A 10147-nucleotide genomic window follows, 5' to 3' on the forward strand; every position below is an offset into this window, starting at 1 on the left:
CCCAAGCTGGAGTGTAGTGGCACAATCTCAGCTCATTGCAACCTCCGCCTCCCAGGTTCAAGTGATTGTCCTGTCTCAGCCTCCTGAGTAGCTGGGACCACAGGTGTGTGCCACCACGCCTGGCTAATTTGTTGTATTTTTAGTAGAGATGGGGTTTCACCATGTTGGCTAGGCTGGTCTCGAACTCCTGACCTCAAGTGATCTACCTGCCTTGGCCTCCCAAAGTACTTGGGATTACAGGCGTGATTTCCATAATTCCTTGGGATTACAGGCATGATCGTCATCCGGCCAGCTTTTCTTCCTTTGCTACCCTCTTCCAATTTCCTTACATTGATTTGAGAGCTAGATCATTTAATTTTGCCATTCATAGCCAACTGAATGACTAATTGACTATTTTTTGTGTGTTTCTGGATGTTGGGGTAATGTGTATAGAGTATTTATTTTGACAGGTTAATAATTTTTCTTTGTTTTCTTTTTTCGATATCAGTATTTAATTTACCCTTGTCAGAGATTAAATTTTTTGTCCTAATTGCTGTCAGTACCTGGACATTTTGAAATGATCAACCTGCATGTAGATTAACATTAACTGTCTGATAATTATCTAGGAATTGGTTCTAAAGGCTTATGATAGATAGTTTAATTGCTGAGGGAGTAAGGCATTTCTAATTATGTATGAACACAGCTTTTATTTCTGCATAAAGTGGATTACTAGTGGAAGTCAATTTAATGTAATCCTAGGTGATGATATTGATGAAATTACAGCATTAATGTGCTGATTATATTTTCCTAATATACACTGAAATAATCATTAGGATTATAAGACTGTAATATCTCACACAAAACGTTCAGCATACCATCAGTAGTATGTTTGTTACATTTTGCAGTACTGGCTTAAAAAGTAAAGCCCAGATTCCCTGATTTCAAAATATGTTATATTCTTTATAATCTCATCTCAGCTAGATTCTAATTCTATCTTTAGTTTCCACCTATTATATACACATTTTTTCTAGCTTTCTTTATAAAAAGAACCCCTTCTTTTTGTTATTTCTTCTAAAAAGAACCCCTTCCTTTCAACTTCTCCAGTTAGAAAACTCACATGATTTTCTGTATGCTTCTCTTGGAGCAATTATTACATTATATTTTATAGATTTATTTGCTAACAATGTATTACTGCTCATAGACACGCTTCTTATAGACAATTTGTCTCTGGCTTTAATGAATCAAACCTCAAAAATTACTGGCTACTATAAATAATGTTTCCAAACATCAGTGATTATGTTTTTCTTTTTAGAGACAGAGTCTTGCTATGTTTTCCAGGCCGGAGTGCAGTGGCTATTCGTGGGCCCGATCATAGGGCACTGCAGCCTTGGACTCCTGGCCTCAAGTGATCCTCTCCCCTCAGCTTCCCAAGTACTGGAACTACAGCTCATCACTGTGCCCAGCCATCAGTTATTTTTGATGTTTTATGTATTAAATTCATTTCTTCATAATACAATTATCACATGTTAATTGGAAAATAATTGGAAATGTATTAGAAATTCCTTTCTGCTAGACTGATTTAGAACCTGGGTTGGCTTTAATGTTGAGCCAGGCTTGTGGGTTCGTTTTCAATGCAATTTTCTTAAAAACTTGGCACATTGGTCAGTGTGGTGTCTCAGGCCTGTAATCCCAACACGTTGACAGGCCAAGGTGGGAGGATCACTTGAGCCTGGGAGTTTGAGACCAGTCTGGATAACATGGTGAAAACTTGTCTCTACAAAAAATACAAAAAATTAGCTGAACTTGAAGGTGTGCACCTGTAGTTCCTGACACTTTGGAGGCTGAGGTGGGAAGATCACCTGAGCCTGAAAAGTCGAGGCTGCAATGAGCCGTGATGGCACCACTGCACTCCAGCCTGGGTGACAGAGTGAGACCCTGTCTCACAAAAACCAACCAACCAACAAAAAAAACCAACAAATGTAAACAAACAAACAAATACCACTTTGCCTATCCAGTCTATGTGGTTCTTGTCAGTTATTTGAACAAGTAACTACAGTCAAAGATCTTGTCTGATTATAGTTGGTTAACCTGAAGAATCTTTATTTTCTGTGACCACTATGCAGGACCCATCACTCTTTCCTTTAAATGGTGAAATAATTTAGAATTAGTTATCAGCCTAGTTTTCACTCTCTAACAGAGAAGTCTGAATGTGAGATTCTTAAGAAACATCACCCTGGCCTGAGCACGGTGGCTCATGCCTGTAATCCAAGCAAGCACTTTGGGAGGCCAAGGCAGGTGGATCACCTGAGGTCAGGAGTTCTAGACAAACTTGGCCAACACAGTGAAACCCCATCTCTACTAAAAATACAAAAAATTAGCCAGGAATATTGGCGGGCGCCTGTAATCCCAGCTACTCAGGAGGCTGAGGCGAAGAATCGCTTGAACCAATGAGGCGGAGGTTGCAGTGAGCTGAGGTCATGCCATCCATTGCACTCCAGCCTGAACAAGAGCAAAACTCCATCAAAGAAAGAGAAAGAAAGAAAGAGAGAGAGAGAGGGAGGGAGGAAGAAAAGAAGGAAGGAAGGAAGGAAGGAAGGAAGGAAGGAAGGAAGGAAGGAAGGAAGGAAGGAAGGAAACATCACCCTGAAGTCTCATCTTCTCCTTAAGCTATAGATGCAGTTGACTTTTTCTTTCTTTCTTTCTTTCTTTCTTCTTTCTTTCTTTCTTTCTTTCTTTCTTTCTTTCTTTCTTTCTTTCTTTCTCTTTCTTTCTTTTTTTTTTTTTGACGGAATCTCACTCTGTCACCCAGGCTGGCAATGTTTACCATTGATAGAAATGTTTATTTAAATAGAAGTGAAAAAATAGTAATGACATAATAATGCTGATATAATAATATTTATATGATATATTCAGGTTACTACTTTGCCTAAAAAAATGAAAGCTATCTTCTAGAATGGCACAGAAAGGAACAGCTTAAAAGAGACGTTCTGAATAAGAGTCCTCTTTCAGATAAGCCAGTGCTTCCTACAGGAATAACATGGAAATCCATCTATTATGTACAGTCAATGGGATTGCAATACCCACATCTTCCTCTCAAGGAAAGTAGATGAGGAGATTTCTTGGTCATAATCAGAGATTGCAATGGTGTTGAATAGGCAACATAATGTGAATATCCTCTTAAATATAAAGGCCAAACTAAACTGATCTGTTTTTATCCATGCAACTATTTCTTAGCATCTTTGCAGGAGGTAAGTCTCTCTCTACTTTTTTTAGACAAGGTCTTGCTCTGTTGTCCAGGGTGGAGTGCAGTGTCAAGATGCAGCCATGACTTCCCAGGCTCAAGTGATCCTCCCACCTCAGCCTCCCCAGTAACTGGGACTACAGGCATGTGCCACCATGCTAGGCTAATTATTTACTTTTTTTTTTTTTTTTTTGTAGAGAACAGGCCTCACTATGTTGCCCAGGCTAGTCTTGAATTCCTGGGCTCAAGCAAACCGCCTGCCTTAGCCTCCCAAAGTGCTGTGATTACAGATGTGAGCCACTGTGCCCAGCCTAGAGGTAAGTGTCTTCTAATACAAGCAAATAAATAACTAGTGCCCTTATAATTATGCTGAAGTAAAATAAGCCTGAGAGAGAAAATAATCTATCCAGAATCAAATGATTACATGCAGTGTGGACAGTGTGGATGTAGAATTTGATTAAACATTTAAATGAGCATTTAAAAAAATAACTAAAATGTAATTTTGAAGGAAATTTTAAACAACCCCATATTTCACTGGAATTATTAATTCTCCTGTCTTCACAGTTTAAAGGCTGAATTATTAAACATTATAATAATATCTTGGTCACCTTAAGCATCAAATGAATTATTTAGAGAAGTGATCTGAGACTTTCAGTGAATCATTAAAGACTCCTTTTTTTGTGACTTATTCCCTTCTCTCTGGAACAAAACACATATTTTGATACAACACAATGTGAAAGACAGAAAAAAATTGTTTGAAGTTTCTTCAATTTTTGAATAGATTTTATTTGAAGTAGTTTTTGAGTTACAAAAACATTAAGAAGATAGTAGAGAGTTCCCATATACTACTCTACAAAGTTCCTTCCATTATTAACATCGTGCATGTTAGCATTGCATCGTTACAATTAATTGACACAATAACTAATATAATATTAAATAAAGTTTATAATTTATTCAGATGTCCTTAGTATTTGCCCAATACCCTTTTCTGCCCTAGTTTTCTATCCAAGATACCACTAATTACATTTAGTTATCGTATCTCTTTATGATCTGCTTGGATGTGAGAGTTTCTCACACTTTCTTTGTTTTTGATGTCCTTGAAAATTGTGGGAAATACTGGTCAGCCATACAGTAGGAGTCTTCTCTCTGGAAATATTGCAGACTATTGTAGGATTCTACTCTCTTAAAATGTGCCCATTGTTTTTCTCATGATTAGACTGGGGTTAGGGGTTTTGGAAGGAAGATCACAGAGGTAAAATTTCATTTTTAAAAAATCATATCAAAGGTATTGTATTAGAGTTCTCTAGAGGAACAAGACTAATAGGATATATATAGATAGATAGATATAGATATATATCTTATTATATATAAAACACTATATATAATATAGTGTTTAGGTTTAAAATAAAAATTACAAAAATAAAATTTTGGCCTAAAACTTATAAATTATATGTGAGTATAATGTAACAGAAAAATGACAATAAAATGTTTCATGCAATTTTTAAATACTGCATACATATTTTTCCATAAATATAATAAAATGTATTGTGTATTGAGCATACAATAAGTTCCCTACTTTTCATATACATCATCTCTACTCTTATGACAAACATAAATTATTCTCTTTTTATTCCCATTTGAAAAGAAGGAAAAATGTCAACATGGCAAGACTGTGATTAGACTCCAAATTTGTCTTGAGTCCAAAAACTGTTGCTTTTCAGTGTATAATATTGAAGTTCAGTTGAAGATTTGCTATCTCAAATAACAGTCAATAACTAGTATAATCAGCAAAGGTCAATAGGTAGCTCCTTGTGAAACAGACTTAGACATAAATTTGAAAAAAATGATTGAGCCTTGATACAATTTTTAATTATAGGGAGGACAAGGTCCCACAATAGGCTGTTTTCAAGCTTGAGGAGCAAGGAGAGCCAGTCTGAGTCTCAAAACTGAAGAACTTGGAGTCCAATGTTAGAGGGCAGAAAGCATCCAGCAGGGAGAAAGATGTAGGTTGGGAGGGTAGGCCAGTCTCTCTCTTTTTCACGTTTTCCTGCCTGCTTTATATTTGCTGGCAGCTGATTAGATTGTGCCCACCAGGTTCAGAGTGGGTCTGCTTTTTCCAACCCCCTGACTCAAATATTAACCTCCTTTGGCAACACCCTCACAGACATACCCCAGGATCAATATTTTGCATGCTTCAATCCAATCAAGTTGACAGTATTAACCATCACAAGTCCACCCCTTTTCAACTTGAACCCATACACATCTCCTAAGATAATACATAATTTTCAAATAAAGACAATAATAAGGTCATAATTACAACTAATATAATACAACTATCTTTTGTACAACCAGAAACACCCAATCCCAACCCAAATACTGTTACATAAAGTTAATAATACTTAAATGCTGATATGAAGTCAAATGAATTTTATGTCACATGATAAAGGAAAATGAAATAAAATGAAGAGATTTTCTTAGTACAAGTGTATACATGCACAAACATGCTTTTAACAATAGAAAGAGGAAATACTCATGACAGTTACAATCCTCATTTCTGCAGCTGGTCACATGGTCATAGCTGGTATTGATGACTACCTTCTTCTACTACCCATTCTGTATTCCCTTTGCCTTCAGCAAGCACCTCAGCAGGTTATGGTTTTTTTCCTGGTGGAGTGACTCAAGCCTTCATTCCTAAGGGGTCTGAACCATTTGTAGTCTGGCCTGGATTGGGCTGTTGTAGTTTTCCACTGACCTTAATCAGGGCAGGGTAATACTAAGAGAGGCCCTAATAGATCTCCTGTATTAAATGCATACTCTTTCCTACCTTTGCTATGGAGTAGTAGACTGATTTCATTTTAGCAGTCTGGGTCAATCACCCCAGCCAACACTGTAACTCCCTTCTTAGCCTGTTGACTTAAAGGTAGGAGGAGCCCAAAGTGTCCAGGTGGCAATGCTAACTTCCAGTTTAATGGAATCATTGTTGTGTCCCCTGGTGGCAGCATTCCTTCCTCTGGAACTAAGACTTCTAGGTCAGTAGAAAATAATGTTGCGGGAACAAGAAGCAAAAATTTTGCTAGTGGATCAGTAGGGGTGATGGTGAGTGGTGCCACTTCCACTTCCACCTCTTGATTCCTGGACCTATGAATCTTGGCTATGGGAAAAACAGTACCATATGTTGGATGCTGACTATTCAGAACATACACGGCCTTCTGGAGAACTGCAAACTATTGTCACCTAGTTTGCCCTGCAAACTATTGTCATGTAGTTGGCATTGTGATTGTTACTTCAAAAGGCCATTCCACTGTTCTGTCAATCCAGCTGCTTCAGGATGATGGAGAAGTGGTATGACCAGCGAATTCCATGAGCATGAGCCCACTGCCGTACTTCTTAAGCTGTAAAGTGAGTGTCTTGGTCAGAGGCAGTTCTGTGTGGAATGCTATGATGGCAGATAAGACATTCCGTGAGTCCACAGTCTTGGCAGAAGCATTGCATGCAGGATAGGCAAGCCCATATCTAGAGTAAGTGTCTATTCCAGTGAGGACAAACCTCTGTTCTTTCCATGATGGAAGAGGTCCAACATAATCAACCTGCCACCAGGTAGCTGGCTGATCACCCTGAGGAATGGTGCCGTATTGAGGGCTCAGTGTTGGTCTCTGCTAATGGAAAATTGAGCACTCAGCAGTAGCTGCAGTCAGGTCAGCCTTAGTGAGTGGAAATCCAGGTTGCTGAGCCCATGTGTAACTTTCATCCCTGCCACCATGGACACTTCGTTCATGGGCCCATTGGGCAATGACAGGGGTGGCTTGGTAAATAGGCTGAGTGGTATCCACAGAATAGGTCATCCTATCCACTTGATTATTAAAATCCTCCTCTGCTGAGGCCACTTGTTGGTAAGCACTCACATGGGATACAAATATCTTCACGGTTTTTGACCACTCAGAGAGGTCCGTCCACATACATTCCTCTTCCCCACATTTCTTTGTCACCTATTTTCCAATCATGCTTTCTCTAAATCCCTGACCATCCAGCCAAACCACTGGGTACGGCCCATGAGTCACTATATAATTATACACCTGGCCATTTCTCCTTCCATGCAAAGTGCACAGCCAGGTGCATGGCTCAAAGTTCTGCCCACTGGGAAGATTTCCCTTCACTGCTGTCCTTCAGGGATGTTCTAGAAAGGGGCTGTAGTGCTGCAGCTGTTCACTTTTGAGTGGTGCCTACTTATCGTGCAGAACAATCTGTGAACCAGGCCCTAGTCTTCTCTTCCTCTGTCAACTGATCATAGGAAACTCACCATGAGCCCATTGGTGCAGTCTGGGGAAGAGAAGGCAGGGTGGCAGGAGTGGAGACCATGGGCATTTGAACCACTTCCTCATGTAACTTACTTGTGCCTTCAGGACCTGCTTGAGCCCTATCATGTATATACCACTTCCATTTAATGATGAAATGCTGCTGTGCACAACCAACTTTATGGCTAGATGGGTCAGAAAGCACCCAGTTCATGATAGGCAGTTCAGCTGTAATGGTGACTTGATGATCCATAGTCAAACATTCAGTTTCCACCAAAGCCCAGTAAGAGGCCAAGAGCTGTCTCTCAAAAGGAAAATAGTTATCTGAAGAAGATTGCAGGGCCTTGCTCCAAAATCCTAGAGGCCTCCGCTGTGATTCACCTATGGGGACCTTCGAAAGGCTCCAAACAGCATCCTTATCTGCCACTGACACCTCATGCACCATTGGATCTGCTGGGTCATATGGCCCAAGTGACAGAGCAGCTTGCACAGCAGCCTGGACCTGTTGCAGAGCTTTCTCCTATTCCGGACCCCACTCAAAACTGTCAGCCTTTCAGGTTACTTGATAAATGGGCCAGAGTAACATACTCAAATGAGGAAGGTGTTACCTCCAAAATCCAAATAGGCTTACTAGGCATTGTGCCTCTTTCTTGGTTATAGGAGGGGCCAAATTCAGTAATTTATTCTTCACCTTTGAAGGAATATCTTGACAGGTCCTACACTACTGGACTCCTGGAAATTTTACTGAGGTAGAAGGTCCCTAAATTTCAGTCAGATTTATTTCCTGTCCTCTGGTATGCAAATATCTCACCAATAAGTCCAGCGTGTTTGCTACTTCTTGTTCACTGGATCCAATCAGCATAATGTCATCAATGTAATGGACCAGTGTGATATCTTGCAGAAGTGAAAAGCGATCAAGGTCTTTCTGAATAAGATCATGACACAAAGCTGGAGAGTTGTTATATTCCTGAGGTAGGACATTAAAGTATATTGCTGGCCTTGCCAGATGAAGGCAGATTCCTTCTAGTGGGCCTTATGAACAGGAATGGAGAAAAAGGCATTTGCCAAGTCAATGGCTGCAAACCAGGTACCAGGAGATGTGTTAATTGGCTCAAGCAATGAAACCACATCTGATACAGCAGCTGCAATTGGAGTCACCACTTGGTTAAGCTTAAGATAATCCACTGTCATTCTGCAAGATCCATCTGTCTTCTGCACAGGCCAAATGGGAGACTTGAATGGGGATGTGGTGGGAATCATCACCCCTGCGTCTTTCAAGTTCTTGATGGTGGTGCTAATCTCTGTAATCCCTCTAGGGATGTGATATTGTTTTTGATTTACTATTTTTTTAGGTATAGGTAGCTCTAATGGCTTCCATTTGGCCTTTCTCACCTAAATAGCTCTCACTCTACCAATCAGGGAACCAATATGGGGGTTCTTCCAGCTGCTAAGTATGTCCATGCCAATTATACATTCTGACACTGGAGAGATGGCCACGGGATGGGTCTGGGGACCCACTGAACCTACTGTATGTCAGATCTAGCTAAAACTCCATTAATTACCTGACCTCCATAAGCCCCTACTTTAACTGGAGGACGACAGTGACGTTTTGGGTCGCCTGGAATGAATGTCAGCTCAGAACCAGTATCCAGTAGTCACCGAAATGTCTGATCATTTTCCTTTCCCCAATGCACAATTACCCTGGTAAAAGCCTGGAGGTCTCCTTCAAGAAGGATGGGAGAGAGATTCACTGCATAAATTGTCAGTAATGTAGTGGAGTCCTTCCTCAAGGGGACCTGGCCTCCTCTTCATTCAAGGGGTTCTGGTCTGTAAACTGGCCCAAGTCTGGAAATTGATTGAGGGGCCCTGATTCTCTGTTTTTATAATTCGAATTAGTCTTTTGTCCATTTGACCTAGAAGTTTTCTCCTTGTATAAGTTAAGTAGGAATGCGGTAGGCTTCCTATCAATTTCACTTCTAGGAACACTGTGATTAACTAGCCAATACCAGAGCTCTACACGAGTCAGACTATTCTGATTGCTCTTTTGTCTCTGCTGTCCATTACAGTAGCCACACCCACCTTGCTTCTGATAGTTGAGTGCCACCACTAGGCTTCTGCTACCTCATGATCCAATTTTTCCCATTGTATTTAGATTTTGTAGTTGAGTGATTGTGGTTCCCACTGTTAGATCTGACACACAGAAAAGAGCTTATCCCATATCCTTAATATTCATTCCTATGCCTGTTTTCCAGATTTCTGTTTACATAAATTATAGAACTCAAGTAGTTCTTTTCTAATGTAGCACACCTTCTCATGGGTCAACCTCATCTCTAGAAGCCCACTGGGACTTGAGTCTAGTTATAGGTCTAGAAGGAAACAGGGGTATTAGGGTGGCTCCTGGGGAAAATCAACATTATTTTGCCTGGCAACTGCCTCAGGGGAGGCCATCACTGTTGCTTCAGGCAGCACAGAGTTTATCTCCTCAGGCAAAGATGGAAAGATTGATGGCAGGATGAGTCAGGGAGGAGATGCTGCCTCTACTGGGGATGGGGAAGGTGTTCCTGCTGGCAAAAAAGGTTCATCAGAGTTTACAAACTCAGTGTCCCCAGGTCCATCAGGGTCCTCCCACACATCC

At 40.4% G+C, this 10147-nt stretch overlaps 1 pseudogene; it reads right to left on the bottom strand.

The window, feature by feature from the left end:
* Window positions 1-5759: 5759 nt before the first annotated feature.
* Window positions 5760-9314, bottom strand: LOC129486727 (uncharacterized; annotated as a pseudogene).
* Between the last annotated feature and the right edge of the window lie 833 nt (window positions 9315-10147).

Source organism: Symphalangus syndactylus, chromosome 7, assembly GCF_028878055.3.
Source record: "Symphalangus syndactylus isolate Jambi chromosome 7, NHGRI_mSymSyn1-v2.1_pri, whole genome shotgun sequence".
NCBI classification, from domain to species: domain Eukaryota; kingdom Metazoa; phylum Chordata; class Mammalia; order Primates; family Hylobatidae; genus Symphalangus; species Symphalangus syndactylus.